We start from the raw sequence: 22,382 nt of genomic DNA, 5'->3' as shown, positions 1-22,382 counted from the left end.
ATAACAAGCTGAATTGCATAAGAAATAATTAGAGGTTGATACTATAGAGATTCCGATGGAGAATGCGGATTCAGATTAAATATTTGGACATAGACTGGCTATCGAGAGAGCGGATTCGGACATAGATTAGGTAACATCACAATTGTCGAGAGTTTGGATAAATGAGTCTGGACGGGAGTTGCGAGACGAGATTGACTTTCGAATTTGCGTTTGCTTCGAGAAATAAAAGTTTTAACAGGCTCCAAATTGGGCTGTTCTTGAGATCGAATAAATTCACAAATCGGTGAAACCTTCACAAGTAACTTGATAAATGGAGATAAATGTGATAAGGAGATAGAAATTTTCACTGAGCATCCAAGCTTAGGATAAATCTCCCGACATAACACGAAACTGACACCTGGGGTGTCACAGCCTTCCCCCCTTAAAAGAATCTCGTCCCGAGATTCGAATGAGGATCTTTAAGGGTGGAGAAGCATGTAACTTCCAAGCTGAAGATAGAATGAAATTCATGAGATGTCATCTGACAAGATACTGAAGATAGATTTGGACCGAATACCGTGACATATTGAGACAAAATGCCACGACCACTCTGAGAGAATGTTCACAAAACACAGCACATCGGTGTAGTTCCATAATGGATCACGACTATTAACCGCGATACCTGCGCGTGCCGAGCAGCTCAACCATGTGTGCACCATAGTAGGCTCTCGGTTTCGTCGCGGCACCATCAGTTGTTAGTCATAATACCATTATCAAACGCAACCAACGATAAATCCACATGACATAAATAGATGGAGCCCATGAGAGTATGGCTCAGAAAATAAGAATGTGATCGGAGTTGAAGCAGAGATTGTTGGCAAAAGGGCATCACATGAGAATTTTCTTCAACTCGGAGAATTATCTTATGATTAACACGGAGATTATCAGGTCAGAGATTTATACGAGAGTGGATATGAGGGGAACCAACCATGAGATCAAGATTGGCAACTTGCTGAGACATGAGAGAACTAATGTCAACAACATAATCCATTGAACCGAATGGATACACTGTTTAGAGATACAATTGATAAAACAAGTGTCATGGTCCTCGGAAGAAGGGGGTATGAGAATGACCAGAAATAAGAGATTTAGGTAGATCAACATCTGATACTTGAGAATAGGTTATAGCAGATAACCAGATAACAGGGCAGAATCATTAAGGGATCTGGAGATTTGGATGATAAAGCCAACATGATTCACAAAGGTAAAGGTTTACTCGATCCAGGTGAAAGGAGAGGTCATCAACCCAGATGGCTTCTAGGTTGAGCAGAAGAGAATTTAATGAGGATTTTGGGACAAGGTTTTCCAAGAAGAATTTGGGGTTGGATATTGTTTTGCGCAATTATTCACCAACTAAAAGTTTTTTTTGACAGAAACAAGTGCACAAGGAGGCTTTAGTCGATCTAGTGGTCAAGCTAAAGAGATCTACAAGCTGTGTAGGTGTAACTTCAAGCGTAAAACACGCAAGGGTTTGAAAAACACTAACACAAGCATGTGATAAATTTTTTGAAGATTTTACTTGCTAAACTTGAGGTTGTTTGGAGGGGGTCCTTTTTTTGGCAAAACAGGCAACAATTTTTATTAGCAAAAAGGGTTGAACAATTACAATACCACCTAGATAGCAAGACAAGAGAAACACATAACACAACCTAGTTAAGACTATCATGACACACAGGATAAAACATTTTTTTTTGCAGTTCATAGCAATACAGCACATTATTCACAATTTCTTATTATTGGAATAAAGGTGAGAGAAGCATGTTGGTGCACAAGAGACAATGATAATGCGACAATCATGATGCATGCTCATTCTAGTCGTCTTCTCAGACCTAACTAATTTTTTGGGTGCTTCTACAGCATCCCTATTAATAGTATTAGTAGCCTTTATGGCCTATATAAATAGCCACCTAGCTACCCACCTATTTCCTAAGGCTTCACGTCCTAGGTCTATCCTTATCGTCCTGATATCTATCCAACTTTGGTTTCTAAGCAAGTTTTACTTTAGAAAAGGTTGGTAATCATGACTTATTGACTTCTCTGTACTGGTATTCGCTCCGATGCCAGCTGTGGCGGAACCACCCGGATTATTCCAGCTTAAGTGCCCAAGTCGCACCCTTAAGGGCAGCAACACACTTAAACAGGAATAACCCGTCAGTCCCTCGGATCGAGTCCGATAAAGCCACTTATCCAGGATCGAATACCACTAGCTCACACGAAGGTGAGGCACAGAGAAATACAATAAAACATAACACCACAAATTTAATAAGTATCATTAGTGATTACATTATTGGAGTTTCAGAAATAATAATCATAAATTTTAATGCAGCGGAAATAACTAACGGAGAAAACCGAGTAACATGGCGAAGCCTGGCCACGCTACTCCTCCTGGTCCTCTCCTGCGGAAGCAATAACCCACCTGACCGTCTATCCCGGTGGCAGGGATGAAGGCCAAGTCACACCATCAACAAATCATCCTAAGGAGTACCTGCAAAAATTATGCCACAAGCAAGGCTGAGTATACTAATACTCAGCTAGACTTACCCGGTGTGAGGAGTCTACTCCTCTACCTCTAGACATGCAGCTGTTTGGCTGAGGGGTTTGGTTTGCCAAAAGCACTAGCTGAGTTTAAAATCAAGTTTTAGCTTTTCAAGTTTTAGTATGATCCTTTTTAACTAGATGAGTACCTAGCTATTCATACATGGTATCAAACATTATATCAATCAACATTTTTTGCCAGTATCTCATTTCCACTTATTACTCAATGCAATACAATGGATCAAGCAGTCTCATTAGCTGCGAGAAGCAGACGATTCGAATCGAGTTTTAACCTTGCAAGGTAAACCTAAACACACGACATGTCAGGGCACTCCGTCCCCACACATGTCAACCGTCCCCATCGATTCCCCGTTCGCGTCCAGGCCTCACCGCCTTGGCATACACTGCTCCACTAACCCCGACTGCCGTCGTGCAGTGGCCGCAGTTGTACCCACTATATCTAGAATGGGAGACCCAGTCTCAGGTCGCATGAGGGATAAAGTCCGCGCCCGGCTTCACTCAGGTACTAGGTTTACCGGTTACCATTTTTCCCGACATGTGTTTAGTACGTTCAAACGCTTGACACAGGTATCCGCACGTTAATCCTTATTCCAATTTTGTCTCATAGACAACACATCCCCATGGATCCGTGTCCATAGACCATCATCATTCTGTTATCAAAAATGGATACAACCAATTCCTGACCTCGCGCGAGTGCTAGAAAAATCACTCGACTTCTACCGAGATCCTGATTTAGCATAGCAGCTACTCGACCTAGCATACTAGTATCCATCTCAAAAGGAATCCTGAGTTCATGCAACTAGGGTTTCAGGCAACTCCTACACTTAAGTGCACGGTACAAGCCTACAAACATTAAGTGTAGTAAAATAGCATACATAAACGGTTATGCATAAAACCGGGGCTTGCCTTTAATTTAACACTTAGATAGTGTTTGCTGGGGGCTACTCGCTTGGCGAGCATCCACTGGTTAAGTCCATCCTTCTTTGGGTCGTCCACCAACTGCATCTTGTTGTTTGCACCACACCACTTACACGATCGTCATCTCTCGGTCCTAAATGAGATGCGGGATGCATATGTATGAACATGATGAAATAGCACAAGATACTCCAAGTACATGACAACGAACTAACATTAATTAGTAAGACACATAAACATCCATACGTTAACGCTAGCTATCTATACGTCATTGGGCGCATCAAGTCAACATTACTGGAAAGACGATGAACATTTCCTATATTTAGCCAACACAAACATGACATCACGAGTACAAGAATTTAACATGTTCGCTTTAATCGTTCATTGGCAACTTATTATTAAACTAGTTAAGTACACATAAGTTTTCTATGACTCATATATTTAGACAGACTTAGATAGAAAGGGATATTCATTTAATCGAGATTTTACAATCATTCACAATATTCTCATGCAAGCACACACCAAAGAGAACACACATGAGGAGATAGTTTAATCGTTATTACATGTTATACTACTTTAATGACGTTGGTTACTTAGTAGTATTAGCAGAAAGCCAAGGACATGACATTATTCATTTTGTTTCCCTAATATATAACTGCACTTGCTAACTGTTGATTAAGCTAAGCTACTTATTAGACCTTAACCAATTTAGTTCACTAACTTAGTGAGATGTGTACTACTTACTTATATATAACCCCAATTATACTAGTCACTTATTATTATTACTCATGTTCACTTAAAACCAAAACAAGCAAGCAATCACTCAAGTCAAACACAATAGAGTAGAGCAATCAATCACTTCTAACACATTTAGGACAGCAACACAATAGTTTTTGTTTTAATCATAACTCTTCAAATATTAGTTCAAAATTATCAAACTAGGATTTTCTGGAAAGTTTAAAAAGTGTTCTACAACTTTGATATTATCATCTCAAGGTGATTAGACACTTAATAAGGTTAAATAGTGATAAACGACAGCTTTATTCAAATTTGGGCAGATTTAGACTTATGCCTTCAAAAATTCGTAACTAGAGACTCAGACATTCAAATCAATTGATCCTAGACTTTTTAGAAAGCTAATTAAACGTTCTACAAATTATTTATAAACATCTCAGGTTGATTTAAAGTGTATCAAGAGTAAAAGACACTAGAAGGCTTTGCTGTCCAGATTTGGACAGATTTAGACTTCACACTTCAAACATCCCTAACTAAATCTTCAGATCACCAAAAAGAGTGATCCCAGACTTTTTGGAAAGCCTAAAAAAGTACTACATAACTTTTATAATCACCAAGAAGTGATTCCATATTTAACTAAATCAAACAATATAGTTTTCGAAATCTGTTCTGTCAGTGGACAGAACAGAGCAACCATTTTATAAAATTCATAACTCTTAATCTATCAGGCCTCTGGTTATGAAATTTTAACACAAACAAGATAAGAAAAGAATCTACAACTTTCTTATAACGACCATGAACAGATTGTAACATTAAATTAGGCAAACAATGTAGTTTCTGAAATCTGTATAGAATTTGCACAGATTCAGTTACTGAATTTGTGAAAAGCACAACTTCTAAACAATCAGACGTATGACTGTCAAATTTTAACATAAGTAAGATAATAATGTTATCTACAACTTTATTGTGACCACCAATAACTGATTTCAACATTAACTTAAGCAACCATTGCAATCTCTGAAATCTGTTAAAAAAATTGGACAGATTCAGTTACTGAACTTGTGAAAAGTATAGCTCCTAAACAATCAATCCTTAGCTCATGCATTTTTAGGACAAGCTACATACACAAGTAAACTACAACTTTTATATAGCACATATCTACAGAAAACACATTTTACTTTACTAGATTACTCACACAACCAAAACTGTACATCCATAAAATTCAGTTTGCTAGCACAAGAGCACTTAACTAAATCACCAAGCAAACTCATAGAGATACTATCACCGATTTCTTAAATTCAAACCATTATGACCTAGTTGTAAAGTTTCAATTTATATCAAGGCACTTAAGTATTTCAAGAAACATGCATGCCCTTGTTTACTTCTAATTTTTCACTAATTGTTCTTATACTTATAAAATGTGTGTCATTTTAGTACCATATAAAACTATCTAATTTGGGGCTGGAATTTTTATGAGGCATAGGTAATAACAAATCATGACCAATGTATAAATTTCACATGCCCAGGTTTTATATTTTATTTAATACAAAAATAACAATTTGTTAATGCAATAAAGCTTGTGAGAGCAAGTTAATTCTAAAATTAATTATTTTCTGTGGATGCATGACCATATTAAGTTTTCTTAGCCTACTATAATGTCATGCAAGGACAGTGGAACACCATTTTACATTTTTGCATCTATACATTATTTTTAAATCATTTAAAACTATTTAAGGTGCATTAAACAAGTTAAATTACTAACTTAATCATACATGCACCACAATTCATGAAATTTTTACCAGTCACCAAGCATCACACCAAGAGTCTACTGTAAAAATTTCAACCCACTTAGAGCACTAGAGCTACAGATCCAAAAATAACAAGCAAATAAATCTTCTTTTTCCTATTTAACATGATTTAATTAGCACACCAAGAAAACAGTGAACAACATATAAGTTTTATATTTTTCCTTGATGGGGTATGACAACATCTAACTAACAAAACAAGTTTCATCATTTTTGGATTTTTGTAATTAAAACTATGGAGAGGTGCAAGTTCATTTGTTTTCTAAACCAGTTTTTAAATACGAATTTCTACAGAAAAACTTTTCCACTAAAACATGCCAACCTATAGATCTAATAGTTAGAGCATTTCATAAGGAAGCCAACAAAACAAATTTCGTGATTTTTGGAGCTACCAAACTCAAGATATGAATTTTAGAATATATTACAAAATCTGGAATTTGGAACACAAATGAACTTGAACCTGGACCCACCTGTCATAGGCACAAAGTGGCTTCTTCTACCTCTGTTTGAGCACGTACGCAGGGAGATGTAGGGGCGCCTGCTCCTGGAGCCGAGCGCACAGGCGAGAAGAAACCGGCGAGGTGGGGCAGGGAGAGGAGAGCGGCTGCTCCCTGCTGCTGTCGAGGCGCGCCAGGGAGGAGGGGCTGGAGCTTGGAGATGGCGCCCTGGCTCTGCTGTCCGTCGAGCTCGGGCATGGGGAAGCAGGAGCACCCTGCGCGCGAACGAGAGGGCCGAGCGGGCCCTGAGCGCCATGCTATGAGGAAGCCGAACGATGGGCGAAGCAGGGCGCGCCATGGAGAAGAGGAAGGCGTGCTGGCGAGCTCTCAGCGCGGTATAAATAGAGGCGGGGCGGCTTCAGCCATTGGCAGACACTGGGCGGCAGCTGCAGAGCTCTAGTCGCGTCAGTCAGCTGCAGCAGGTGGCAGAGCGACTTTGGCTGCCCGTTTTTGGCATCTTCTGCTTGGATTCGGATCTCGGTTGCTGCACAAAATATCTTCCTTGATGTATAATTTACAAATCGTGTATAGAGATTGAGGTGATTCGGGCACTGGTTAGAAAGTTATAGAACCACGAAAACTGGTTTGTCAGTGGGTTAGAAATCAGTGGAAACTCGTGAAAACTGAATGTCAAAGCATGTCAAACGGAATCAGATGAATGCCATCTTTTAATATGTTGTGCCCCTATTAGTTATTAACAACTTTTGTATTTGGGGAAACTTGAGTTGTTCAACAAAAATTTGGGAACGCGAGACGTCGACCCGAACGATGCTGATTTCAGACTTAGAAGAATTCGAATTCAGAAATCAGATTTTTATTCTGTCTTGATGGCACTGTTTGAGATACTTAGAAATTGAATCAAGGCTTGGTTTAAATATAAAATTTGTTGTATAACACAGGTTCTACAATTTGTATTGAAGGTCAATCCTCATATCTTGAATATAAATTAAAGTTTTACTTTAGTCAAGGTAGCATCATTATAAAGCTTCAAATTATATTTTTAAGGCAATCGGGGTATTTTCTCGACATTTCCTTGGCATTTTCTCTACATGAACCCTCAATAACTTTTGTTGTAGAGTTGATATAGAGTGTTTTGGGAAGGTTGGAATAACTTGTTTGAATTTGTAAATTTGCTTTTACTTAATCGAGCAGTCTCAGGTAAGCGTAGGATTTATAATTTCACACGAATATTTGGTTCAAACTTTAAGAAATCTTTAGAATACGCTTGATAGATAGAGATGGATGATGACATAAATATAACAAGCTGAATTGCATAAGAAATAATTAGAGGTTGATACTATAGAGATTCCGATGGAGAATGCGGATTCAGATTAAATATTTGGACATAGACTGGCTATCGAGAGAGCGGATTCGGACATAGATTAGGTAACATCACAATTGTCGAGAGTTTGGATAAATGAGTCTGGACGGGAGTTGCGAGACGAGATTGACTTTCGAATTTGCGTTTGCTTCGAGAAATAAAAGTTTTAACAGGCTCCAAATTGGGCTGTTCTTGAGATCGAATAAATTCACAAATCGGTGAAACCTTCACAAGTAACTTGATAAATGGAGATAAATGTGATAAGGAGATAGAAATTTTCACTGAGCATCCAAGCTTAGGATAAATCTCCCGACATAACACGAAACTGACACCTGGGGTGTCACACCTGCGGACCGGGTGGTTCGGGCGAGGGACTCTGATCCTCCCCGCTGTCGTAGCGTCCCCCATGCCTGGGGTGGTAGCCTCGGTGCACCCTCTCGTCAATGTGGGTTCGACGGTTGCGGTGGTGGTGCTCATTGCCGAGGCGACCCGGGGCCGCAGGCGCTGTGTTGCGCGTGTGCCCGGTGTGGACCAAGGCTTCCCGCATGAATCGGGAAGTCACGGCGCGATGCCCCGAGGGGTATCCCTGCCTTCGAGAGGCAGAGATTTCGGCCCGTCGGACCGCGACATCCTCCAGGAGATTCTTGAGCTCTCCCTGGATACGCCGCCCTTCGGTAGTCGATGGTTCCGGCATCGCGCGGAGTAGTATCGCTGCCGCAGCCAGGTTCTGGCCGACCCTACTAGAAGTCGGCGGCGGCCTTGCCCTGACGTCATCGGTAATGCGGAGCTGGATGCCCTGGGGCAGATGACGCGCTTCTCTGGTCGGAGCTTGGTCTACCCATTCCTGCCCGATGTTCCGCCGGAGCGCCTCAAGTGTTCCTGCTCCCTCGTCGAGCCTGGCCTGCATCTCACAGATTTGCTCGAGCTTTGCATCCTGACCCCCCGCAGGGACTGGGACCACAGCTAGCTCCCGAAGGATGTCAACGCGAGGAGCAGGCCTAGGGGGATCACCGTTTTCCGGTATACCAAGATGGTCGCCTTCGCCGGGACCCCCTAGATCGACGTGGAAGCATTCACGACTTGGGCCGCAGTCCTCGTCGCTGAAGCTGTGGCTACTGTCGGAACAATTGGAAAGGCAGTAGTCGCATGCGGTCATGAAGTCCCGCATGGCACTGGGGTTACCGAGTCCGGAAAAATCCCAACAAAAGTCGGGCTCGTCGTCTTCCTCGGAACCCGAGGGTCCATAGGTCGAGACGGCCGCCAGCCGGTCCCAGGGTGACCGCATATCGTACCCCGGAGGGTTTGGACATGCCTCTATGAAGGCTCCCACCGAAGCGAAGTCCCTTGGTGGGTCGAGGCTGAATCCAAAAGGCACGAGATGGGAATCGGTCGGTACCTCTTGGTCGACGGGCGGTGACGAAGTCGCGTCAGGGGCGGACTGCACCGTCGTCTCAGGTACGAGGGTGACGCCCAGCAAGTCCCTCACGAACGTGCTGGCGTCATTTGTCCGCTTGGAGTTGGCGTGTTGCGGGGAAACGACGCTCGTCTTCGTCTCAGACGCGAGGTCGATGCCCGACGTGTCCCCCGTTGGGGCGCCGGTGCCGTCGACTCGCTCGACAGCCGACGAGGTGCCGCCTCCTGCTTGGCCTTGGTTGCCCCGCATCCTCCTCCGTCGGCGGGGGAGGCGACGGGACAAACCCGAATGTTGTTCTTCCGCCACGTGGGGAAGACGTCGTTGATTCCGCCGCCGGTGGGCGGGCTGTCGGCCGCCATTGTCGCTGTCGCGCGGCGGAGGAAGGAGTATCATGTCGTAGTTGCCGTCGAGGGACATGAACTCAAGACTCTCGAAACGGAGCACCGTCCCGGGTTGGAGAGGTTGCTGGAGACTACCCATCTGGAGCTTGATGGGAAGCTGTTCGTCAACACGCAGCAGGCCCCTACCTGGCGCGCCAACTGTTGGCGTTTCGACCCCAGGGGGTCCCTGGTCCGACAAGTAAATTGTCGCCGCGTGTCCCAGCCCAGATGGGTCGGCGCGAGACGGAGCACAAAGGGGGGAAAGGACGGAGGAGACAGGCGAAAGGGGAAACCCGCGGCCTTCGTGTTGTCCTGCGCCCAGGTCGGGTGCGCTTGCAGTAGGGGGTTACAAGCGTCCGCGTGGGAGAGAGCGGGGGACTTTACGCGTCGTCCCGTCCTCCCGCGCGACCAACCTTCTCGTAAGAGAGCCCTGGACCTTCCTTTTATAGGCGTAAGGAGGGGGTCCAGGTGTACAATGGGGGTGTAGCAGTGTGCTAACGTGTCTAGCAGAGAGGAGCTAGCGCCCTAAGTACATGCTGTCGTGGCAGCCGGAGAGGTTTTGGCACCCTGTTCATGTGATGTCGTGGCCGTCGGAGGAGCGCTGGAGCCTTGCGGAAGGACAGCTGTCGGGGCTGTCGAGTCCTTGCTGACGTCCCCTTGCTTCCGTAAGGGGCTGAGAGCCGCCGTCGTCATGGAGCACGCGGGGCGCCATCATTATTTGTTTACCGGGGCGAGCCAGATGGGACGCCGGTCTTGTTCCCCGTAGCCTGAGCTAGCTAGGGGTAGGGTAATGATGGCCCCCCTGTGACGTGGTCGGTCCGAGCCCTGGGTCGGGCGAGGCTGAGGCTCCTCCGAGGTTGAGGTCGAGTCTGTCTTCCGAGGTCGAGGTCGAGTCCGAGCCCCGGGTCGGGCGAGGCGGAGACCATCGTCTGAGACCAAGGCTGAGTCCGAGCCCTGGGGTCGGGCGAGGCGGAGTTCGTCGTCTTCCGGAGCCGAGGCCGAGTCCGAGCCCTGGGGTCGGGCGAGGCGGAGTTCGTCGTCTTCCGGAGCCGAGGCCGAGTCCAAGCCCTATGGTCGGGCGGGGTGGAGTTCGTCGTCTTCCAGAGCCAAGGCCGAGTCCGAGCCCTGGGGTCGGGCGAGGCGGAGTTCGTCATCTTCCGGAGCCGAGGCTGAGTTCGAGCCCTAGGGTCGGGCGGGGCGGAGTTCGTCGTCTTCCAGAGCCGAGGCCGAGTCCGAGCCCTGGGGTCGGGCAAGGCGGAGTTCGTCGTCTTCCGGAGCCGAGACAGGGGCCGAGCCCTAGGGTCGGGCGAGGCGGAGCTTCCTATGGTGCCCGAGGCCGGACTTGGCTGCTGTCAGCCTCACTCTGTCGAGTGGCACAGCAGTCAGAGCGATGCAGGCGGCGCTGTCTTCTTGTCAGGCCGGTCAGTGGAGCGGCGAGGTGACTGCGGTCACTTCGGCTCTGTCGACTGAAGGGCACGCGTCAGGATAAGGTGTCAGGCCATCCTTGCATTAAATGCTTCTACGATACGGTCGGTCGGTGTGGCGATCTGGCCAAGGTTGCTTCTCGGCGAAGACTGGGCCTCGGGCGAGCCGAAGGTGTATCCGTTGCTTGAGGGGGCCCTCGGGCGAGACGTGAATCCTCCGGGGTCGGCTGCCCTTGCCCGAGGCTGGGCTCGGGCGAGGCGAGATCGTGTCCCTTGAGTGGACCGAGCCTTGACTTAATCGCACCCATCAGGCCTTTTCAGCTTTGTGCAGATGGGGGTTACCAGCTGAGATTAGGAGTCTTGGGGGTACCCCTAATTATGGTCCTCGACAGGTAGTGACTTAAATCGGTGCGACATGCTCACGTCTACTCGATCCAGCATAAGCACGCTTGTGATTACTCGTCTTAGGGCGATCTCTATGCCTCACGAAATAGAATGAAGTTTCAAAACCATCACACTACACTTACTTCTGCAATCGTAACAACTGTTGAATTCAAACAACAGGAAAATAATGATAGCATTCAGTACCAAGAACACTTTCTAACAGAATATTCAAGCACATTGACCACATACACACACAATGCATTCAGTGTTTCTACTTGGTAATGTTTTTCTCAGGAGCAACTGATGAAGAAGGGCGACTCGAAGAGTCAGGAGCAGCGTTGACATCAGCAATTAGGTCATCAGGAACAATCATGCCCGACCTTCTCATCAAGATCCGCCCCACGCGAATGGCTTTGTCCATAGCTTTGTCGCGCTGAGCCTTCAAAGTAGTGGAAGTGTCTTCAGCAACCTTGACAGCCAGCCGAGCAGCTTCTAGCTCCTGGACGACTGATCTTTTGGAAGCGCGCAAATCCTTGATGACAGAATCTTTGCTCGACACCAATTGCCTAAGACGAAGGATTTCATCCTGGGACTCTTGCAGCTTGTGACGGTGATTATCCAAGTCTGCCATGGTAAAGTGATGGCTCCTCTCCAAGATAGTCAAAGAATTGTTGGCGTCGCGATACATCCTATCAAGGTTATCGCGAGAAGCTGCAAGGGCACGTTTTTCTTCCTACAGACAAGAATCAGCTCTCAAACACCCAGCAGGCAGTAAAAATGCAGCAAAGAAAGTCAAGTAAACTTACTTCATTAGCCACCCTTTCAGAGTCAAGCTGAGCACTGAGAGAGGAATTCAATAAGTTGGCATCATCTAAAGAAGCAGAAACTCGAGCCAGGTCCATTTGACCTTGAGAATACTTCTCCTCGAGCTCAGAGTACCGCCCGACCATATCTAGCAAGAAATGGTTGAAGAAAGATATTCAGTAAAAAGTAGATTAATCAAATAGCCAAGGAGGAAACAGAGGCACTAACCAGCATTTGTCATCTCCAAATCAGATACTCGCCGCTGAAGCAGCATCAGATTCCAATGTGTCAGAGACAGAGCTCTTTCTGGGACAGAGGCACCCTGTGATCTCAGCTGACCAGCCATCTCGTCAACCAAAGCCTGATATTGAAAACAAATGAGTGCAAAGATAGTATTTCGCCTAGAGTATAGCCAGATCGGGAAAAGCCAAATTACCTGAAGATTGGAGAAGAATGAAGGAAGCCCCAAATCATGAGAAGCCAGTTGGTGACTCGATGAAGGAATATCAACCGAGGCAATCTGAAGAGCATCATCAGGGATCAACTCAACATCACCAGCAGGAATCAGAACTCTAGCATCAGGTGCACCGGTCTCTAAGGCGACTTCCTGATTTGAAGCACGTGCTGCTGCCATACCATCAGAATGTGGAGGAGAAGACCCAAAGTGGACATCCATGGAGGTATGAGAAGGGGAGCCCACTTGGACACCCTCGGGGGCTGGGTCGCAGCCCGCACTGGCCATTGGAGTTGGATCACCATCGGCAACACCCTCGGGGGCTGGGTTGCAGCTCGCACTACCCACCCGAGCCGGATCATTACCGACAACACCCTCGGGGGCTGGGTAACCGTTGGCGCCATCCTTGGGGACCGGGTTCTCTGCAGCAGCCACCTCTAAGGCTAAAGGATTCTCAGTCACCTCCATGGGAATGGAGCAACCTAGACCAGCTTCTTGACTCCGAAGACCGCACTCCAAGGTCGACGAGGCACGAGACGCTGCTCGAGATAACTCTAACCCCACATCTGGAATGTTAGAGCAAATGTCCATCATACCACCATCTGTTGGCTCAGACAGCAGATCTTCAGGAACCATATCCTCGAGAGCCTGATCAAAATTTGCTATGGACAACTCTTGCAGACCAACGAGAGTAGACAAAGCTGGAGAAGGAATATCACTACTCACCCCACTGACTAGGTAGCGCCGACTGTTCTTTCGAATTAAGGGGATTTCCTCCTCTTCTTCCTCACCCTCGTCAACAATACAAACAACACACCCAATGGGGTCAGCCCTGGCTGGATCACACCCATTGGGATCGGCACCATCAAGGTCACACCCATTGGGGTCAGCATCAGCAGGGTCACACCCATTGGGATCAGCATCATCAAGGTCACACCCATTGGGGTCATCCCTAGTGAAAAGTTCCACTGGTACTTCTTCAGCAGTAGGAACAGAAGGGCTAGCATCCTGATTCAAACACGACACTCGCCGAAGCCTCCTCTTTTTCTTCTTCCCCATGGCAGGAGCAGTTGGATGACTGGCCGGGCGAAGGCGCTTTGGGCGAGCACCATCAGATTTTTGAGCATTCAAGGTTTTTTCAGGCTCTGGGATAGTTGCAACAGCTATGGTTTCAGCGGGGATGGAGTCAGAAGAATCCTCAGCCAACATGTCCAGCATAGCACTTATCTCTGCATCGCTCGGGTTTATAGGCATCTCAAAGTGAACTTGCCTCTCATCATTAGGGAGATCACCAAGTGAAGCAACCAGAGCCTCAACTTCTTCGAGAGAGGGTCGCACTCTAAGACCCAAGCCACTGTCACTAACAGGAGGATTGGACACAAAATTGAAAAAAGTCTTGGAAGGAGGCAAATTCCAGGCAGAATATGCAATAGGAGCACCAATATTTGATACTTTGCCTCTAAGAATCATCTCCAGTTGGCTTACCAAATCCACAGCAGGAATCCTCTTATTGGTAACCCAGGTTGAATCAGTGACACCACTATACAAATAAGCTGGGTACGCTCTATCCTTTAGTGGTTGAATATTCTTAAAAACAAAGTCTGCAACTACAGCTTCAGCAGTCAGACCTCTCTCCTTCAACAAGCCAATTTCAGCAAGCAGAACCCTGGCCTCTGTTATCTCCAAGTATGTGGGGGATTCAGTCCAACTTGGAGCGCGAACATCCGGCTGTCTCCCTGACCGAGGGGGGAGGGACTTGCCATGATTTTCTACAATAAACCACTCCAAGCGCCATCCTTTGATGCTGTCCTTGAGTGGGATGTCGAGGTATTCTGTCTTCCTCCCACGGTGCATCTTCAAACTCGCACCACCCACGAGCTGGTGTTGCCCCCGGCCATTCCAGGCCGACAATGATATAAGTATTTCCACAAGCCAAAATGAAACAAAATTCCAAGGTAGGCTTCGCACAAGTGAACAAAAACAGAAACTTGTAGAATAGAGTTGGGATTCAGATGAGTCAGATTTAGATGGTAGAAATCAAGGAGACCGCGAAAGAAAGGAGAAATAGGAAGAGCAAGGCCGCGGATGAGAAAAGGAATGTAAATAACGGACTCATGGGTATCCTCTGTCAGGATAGTAACCCCACGATAGATCCGCCAAGAGCAAAGCTCCTTCGGAGGAAGAACTCCAACAGAGACAAGATGGAGAAGGTCCGACTCGGAAACAACAAACATATGATTACCTGCGAAAGGTAATTGGCTGTTGGGATCGATGGGAGGAATAATTGCAGCGGCGGAATTCTGATTCTTCCGCTTGGGCGCCATCTCAATCTCATCGGCGAACTGAGCGGAAGCGAGATCAAAGGGAAACAAAGAAGGTCTGGAAGCAGAAAGTAAGGCTAGGGCTCAGAATGCAGAGGCGTGCGATGGCGCGGTACAAATGGGGTTTTCTCTGGTCAGGACCGATTCTAAAAGTTCCCAGTCATCACTCGGCTGTTAGTTCTAAAAACGCCAACGTGGCTCGATGTAACTCAGCTGTTATTTCTAAAACACTGACATCACCAGTCTTCACTCGGCCGTTATTTCTAAAACGGCGACATGGCTCGATATAACTCGGCTGTTACTTCTAAAACGCCGACGTCACCAGTAATCACTCGGTCGTTATTTCTAAAACGCTGATGTGGCTCAAAAGGACTCGGCTGTTACCTCTAAAACACCAGCGTCGCAAAAAACCATTCGGCTATTACCTCTGAAGATACTGACAGTAAATCAGTCGTTTTTTCTCTATGAATATGCAGGCGGACATAAAATGCGACTCAACAATTCCAAGTCGTTACTCGCGCATTACCTCTGAGAACAACAGTTACATTAAACACAAATACAGTCGATCGACCGACTGCAAAAGGAACGGTGGAAAAGCAAGAAATGCACACAGAACGAGATGAAGTCTTCTTCATTAATAAGGAGGGGAAGTATTTCCACAAACTTAAAAACCAACTCATTATGAGTTGGTCTTCTTCCCACTGTTTGATACATTACACTACTACATTACATTTCACTACACTATCCTACTAACTACTACTACATTATTCTACTAATACTACTTCTACTGCTATTTACCTATACTAACATCTAAGCCAGTGGCACCTAGCCACTAGCTTTGCCGCTGCCACTGCCGCCCTTGCCGCTGCCGCCCTTGTCGTCGCCGTTGCCATCGCCATCGCCGTCGCCCCCGTCGTCGTCGCCGTCGTCACCGTCGCTCCCCTCCTAGGACGAGACAGAGGAGTTCCCCTCGTCTGAGGAGACCTCCGACTCATCCGAGCCCTTGAGCCCAGCGCGCTCGACGGCCCGGATATATGTCCACACCTCTGCAGCAATCCCCTGGGAATCGTCTGAGTCGTCAAACGACGCCGGGGGAGTGGCGTGGACCGGCGACCCCTCGGACTCGGAGGAGAACTCCTCCTCCAAGTACTCGGAATCGCCGAAGTCCTCCAAGGGAGGAGTCGGCTCGCGCTTCCGCTTGTCGCCAGAATGGTGTGAGGAGCTTCCGCCTTTCTTGCTCTTGCCCATGGTGGAGTAGAAAAGAAGAGAAGAGAGTAAGCAACAAGCGGTAGAGAGATGTGTGAAGACGCCAGTGAAGCAAGCACACTATTTATAGAAGAAGAAGGCAACCGCTCACCTCCTACCACGGTCACTGAACAGTCGCAAATATTCAATAAGCAATTCAAATCGTCTGGAAACAAGTCAGGCGGCTGGCGTCATTTCACGTAACACGACGCCCATTGGGACTCAAGTCAACTGCTTGGACGATATGATTACACCCGCGGTCACGTCAAGTTACTACTCAGGAGCAGTTTGCTAAACGCTCAGCGCACCAAGCCGTCCCTTGCCTACACCCATTGGGGGGACGTCTAGGAATTTTCAATAGATTTTCCCAAGCAGTCACATCCATACAGTATACGCAATGAATGTATCAAGACAGAAGGAAGATATCGATGGAGATCAGAGGAAAGCCAAAAATAGCCGATGAGGTACAAGTCTAATTGTCACACCCGGTTTTAGAAGGTAAACCGAATGCGAACCATGTACGTGCCAGGATCAGTTATTCACGTACACAGCGATTACATAAATGACTCATCATAGCACAATGCTTCGAATTACAATAAAGAGTAAGTAATAATATTACAGACTAGAGCCATTTACATAATATAAATCAAAGTACACAGAATCGAAACGTAGCCAACGTAAACAACCCACCACAGGCAGCTGACTGGGGGAGGTCGCTAGCCTAATCCTCGAACTCATCAACGTCCTGGAACTCCTGGAGATCCACCTCGACGCCTTCTTCTTTACCTGAGCATAGATTGCACCAAAGGCAACCTAGTGTTTTGTGAAAGCAAGGGTGAGTACACATCAACGTACTCAGCAAATGTCCTGTTTGGCTGAAGTGGACTAGCTTTATGTGGGGTTAAGCTCAAGCAGTTGCTTTTAGTTGGTCAGGTATTTATTATCAGTGGAAGCCAAGTTTTAGTAATAACCAACCCGTGAACCATTTCCTCATCGAGGAACATCATCATCATAGTCGAACCAAAACCATAAACATAATCATTGTATCTCAGATCATATGTATCTCAGATCATATGTATCTCTAATCAAAGAGGATCCCAAGGCCGCTCATAACCGTGAGCACGGCTGATATATCAGTTTCTAATACTCTGCAGAGGTTGCACACTTTACCCATGAGCCGTGATTCCCATTTTGCCCGGGGATCATGACTCCCCATTGATCACTTCCTAGGTGGTCCGGCAGGGTATCACTACGTAGCTTTTACAAAGATTCCCTAGAGGTCATAGCCGCCCGTTAGGTTTCTCCAGTTTGATAAACACAGTACTCCTCCTCGCAGGAGGGTGACTAACAAAAGCAAAACGAAAGGACCTCGGCACCCAGCCTCGGCAGAGCAAGCACTGTGCCTGGACCCCATTGACGGCACGACGGCGAAGCAACTACACCTCTAGTTCCTCTAATTAATTAGCTAAGGGCATCCCATTTCACCCTCATGGTTGCACTGTTATCCCGGGTGGTCTCTCAACGAACAGGTCCTTACGGAGAGGTACTCGGGAAACAGCCCGAGTCCCCTAAATGCCACCAGTATATCATCATATCCAGAATAAAATCATAGTATCATCATTGTATCTCATCATGTTCATTGATTAAAGTAAAGCGCTAGCATGTAGCTAACCATAGTAACCCAAAAGGTAAATCAAGGACAAGGTAAATAGAAAGCTAGTAAATCCTTAGTTTGTTCATAGTATGTGAGACAGTGTATTATAAAGTAAATGGGACATAATGGGTCAGAGGACACTTGCCTTCACCAAACAGATGCTCAGAGTCTTCAACTTCGTGGAACCCAAAGAGCTAGATCACTTGGTCGCCGAAGCTTGACCATCGATTCCTCGAAGTTCGGAAACGAATCGCGATCCAATCGCAACGCGAAGCGAAGACAAACAGACACAAGCAAACAAACATATATATGCATAAGAACATTACACCATACAAGATAAAATGTTATAAAAGCGAGCAATATAAAATAGAGAGCGCTTCTACGGTTACGCGAGAAAAAGAACCATGATAGACGAAGCTATGGTCGAGGGGTTAGCACGTTTACGTTAAACAAGTACTAATTAGAACATCTAATTCAACATAATTATATTAATTGATATTAATCAAATGTAAATTAATACTACTACTTAGTTTTGACTAACTTACTATTTTAATAGTTGACAATTAAGCAAGTAACTTAATGAATATGAGTGATTCTAAGCGAGACGAATTAACGACGCACGACGTGCAAACACGATGTGCGCAACGCGCGGACACAAACGACTTAGCACGCGGACAACGCGCGATACGCGCGAACGGCACGCGGCAATGCGCGCGACACACGCGAACGGCACGCGACAACGCGTACGAACAACACGCGCGACACTTGCAAACGACATGCGTGAAACAGCACCACGGCACGCGCACGGTACGCGCGGACCGACATGCGAAACTAATAAATAAATGACAACGTGGTTACACTAAACAATTATTAATAAGTAACATTTCAGTTCAGGTTAATCATATTGGTGACTAATTATAAATGCGCGAATCGAATTTCTAAATTAGATTTTTAAATTGAAATGTCGTTTTAGTAGCCACTGGTTAAACAAACGTTTAACTAAATTAAATAAAATGTGAAAAAATTGGGATAAATATTTCTAAATTAAGATAATTTTAATACGAATCTAACGCAACTTGAATGGATCGAATCGGGTTTAAAACGCAAAAGTTATGAATGTTTTAAACCATACTGTAATTCGCGCGGACTAAATTTACAGAATTGTCATCTTCTTACTCTCTTCATCTTCTTCCTCCCATCCATGGAAGAGAGAGGAGAGGAAGGGGAGGGGGCTGCGCAGGGGAGGTCCGGGTTGGGCCGGCCGGGGTGGGCGCGGCCGCACGGGGCGCGAGGGGCGCGGCCATCGCTGCCGGGGAGGGGTGCGCGCGGGCGCGGGAGCACGGGACGCGGGCGCCACCGCCGGCCACCGCCGCCGCCGCCGGGGAGGGAGAAAGGGGCGCCGTTGAGGAGGGGAAATGGAGGGGGGAGGGGCGCCGCCGCCGGGGAAGGTGAGGGGAGAGTGGGAGAGGCTCTGCACGGACGGGAAAACGAAGAAACGAAGAAACTCTAGGTGCAACAATGGAGGTTTCTCACCGGGGAAGAAGACCCTCGCCGGAGCCGAGGAGAAATCCGTCGATTGCCGGAGATTCGGGGATCCAATCGATGAACCGAACGCGCTGCGACGAAGCCTTCGACGAGACGAACGCAGCGGTACCCTCGGATTCCGCAGACGATGCACGGATTGGGAGTAATTGCTCGCCGGAGTTGTCGCCGGAGTTGGAACCGCCCCGAACTTCGGCGAGCAATACCGGGAGCTAGGGATTGGATTTGGGGGAAACGTTTGGTGTTCTGGAACGGGCTCGACGAGATGAAGCCGGACGTGTATATATACCTAGGGTTTGGACGAGATAAAAATTCAGTTAAAATTCGGATTTTACTATTTTTAAAATTCGAAAAAGCCTAGAAATCCATATTTTGTGCTCAAAATATTATAGATACTTTCAAAAATTCCAGAAAAAATTCCTATAAATGTTTTGGCACCTAATGAACTCAAAAAACATAATTAGAGTTTCTAAAAACATTTTTAGGTTCCACAAATAAATGGATTTTGGTTTCCGGAAAATAGAAAAATATTCCGAAAAATATGAAAATTTACCGAGCGCTTCTATAAGATATGTTAACATATTTCAAACACATTTTGCACTTAGAAACACTATGCAACAACATGAATGCAACAACCAAAGTGCCTCTAGGGCTCATTCCACTAGGTTTACGCTAATATAAAACAAAATGATTCTCCATTTTTAGGGAAAAGAGAAAGGAAAGCGAAGAACTGAGAGAGTAACACCTGAATTTGGTGGATATTAGAAAAGAAATTTTGTACCCCCAAATTCAGGGTGTTACAAATCTAACCCCCTTAACAGAATCTCGTCCTCGAGATTCAAGAAGAGGCTAGCAGGAAAATGAGATTGGTTCATTAGTCTTTCATAGCTTTTTCTAACTCAACTTTGACTCCGCCGGCTTGACTTGTGGATTGGTTGCTTTGACCATCAGATGCTTGAGACCGATTGATGCAATTCTTGAGGATCTCCTGGACCTGTGGGTTAGGACCCACACACGCTTTCGCTGCGCCAATCTGATCTTGTTGGTTGATGTTGATTGCATTGTCTTCATTGGGGGTTAGCGGCTAACCCCCTTAACAAGAGCATTGATACATACTTGATGAAGATGTTGCCGACTCTGATCTTGACTGATTTGGAGGAGTTGGAGGTTGCCAAAAGGACAGGTGCAAGAGGAAAGAATAACGAGAAAAGGTAAGTATAGACAGATTAGAGAGAGCAGGGGGAGAACCCAACTACTTAACTCTATGGCACTCACCTAGTAAACAGATTCCATTACGGTCCAAGGGCCACAACACATCAACACTCATTCCAAAGAAGCAAATCAGTCACAGCAGAAGGACAAACATCATGACCACACATCAACAAACATCTCGTTGATATACGTTCCTTTTAATTAAATGGTGGTCTTTCCTTAAAAAAGGGAAACTACTCTAAGGCCAACAAAAGGCAAGGGGAATAATAAGACATGGAGGCTAGGGGCATGAGCATAATAAAGGATGGAGCTAAAGCAATGATTGTAACCGACAAGGGAGAGAATGCAACCAAGGTCAGGATAGGTAAAACACCATTCTCAAATCGAGATGGAAAAGATGATATTTCAAAAGGTAGGCATAGGATAAGCATCATGGAAAGATCTAGAGATTACAAAGGTAAGGGAGGTGAAAGGCAAAAACACACCAAAAGATAGAGTTAGGACAAGACTTGCAACGCGACAGAGGAAAAAGGGAATGAACAAGAGCGGGATAGGCAAGACGTCACTCTTGAAATGAAATGGGAGAGGAGGCTTTAAAATGCAGGTGCAAGATAAGCATCATGGTAAAGATCAAGGGATGACAAGGGTTAAGGTGATAACAGACAAACACAACCAAGGATGTATTTTAGACAAGACTTGCAAGGCGTCAAAGAAGGGGGAGCAGTCAATGGCGAAATAGGTAAGACATTATCCTCGAACAAGGATGGAAAAGAGAAGGCTTTTAAAGGGAGGTTCAAAGTAAGCATGAAGGTAAGGGTATGAATATTACAAGGGCTAAAGGTGATACCGAACAAGAATGTAAGAGAGGAAGTAAATGTGCATAAGAACCAAGGATATAAGTACCACAAAGGATGAAGTTCAGACAAGATCTGCAAGTGGAAAAGAAGAGGATACGTCTAAGGGCCCGATAGGTAAACTATCACTCTGAAATTGAGGTGGAAGAGAGGGGGGTTTTAAGAAGTAGGAATAAAGATGAGTATCCAGGCAAGATCGATGGACGACAAGGTGAGGGTGATAGCAAATAAAAACATAGCAAGAGATGGAATTAACACAAAACTTGTAAGGCGACAAGAAGTGAAAAGAAATCAAGGGAGAGATGGGTAACTCGCAACTCTCAAACTAGGTTGAAAGGAAGGGGAGGCTTTTAAAGGATAATTTCAAGGTAAGCATTTAGGTGAAGATACATATATTACAAGGGTTAAAGGCGATAACAGACAAGGGCGTAAGGGAAGAGGTGAAAGTGCAGGGGAACCAAGGGTACGAGTACAATAAAGAATGAAGTTAAGGGAACCAAGGGTACGAGTACAACAAAGAATAAAGCTAAGGCCAGGCTGGCGCGTGGCAAATATGAGGTTACGACCAAAAGGCGGGATAAGTAGAATACCACTCCCGAAATGAGATGACAAGTTGGAGATTTTAGATAACAGACATAATGTCATCACCAAGGTATGGTCGAGAGATGGGAAAGGTCAAGGCAACGCTAAACAGAGACACAACATAGGATGGAGTTGAAGATTTACAAGCAATGAGGAAGAGGATACGACCAAGGGAACAGTAGGTAAAGTACAATGCTCAGATTGAGATGGAAAAGAGGAGATTTTAAAGGGCCAGTATAAGATA

This window comes from Zea mays, chromosome 5, assembly GCF_902167145.1.
Source record: "Zea mays cultivar B73 chromosome 5, Zm-B73-REFERENCE-NAM-5.0, whole genome shotgun sequence".
NCBI lineage: Eukaryota > Viridiplantae > Streptophyta > Magnoliopsida > Poales > Poaceae > Zea > Zea mays.
Note: the sequence above shows the minus strand (reverse complement) of the source record.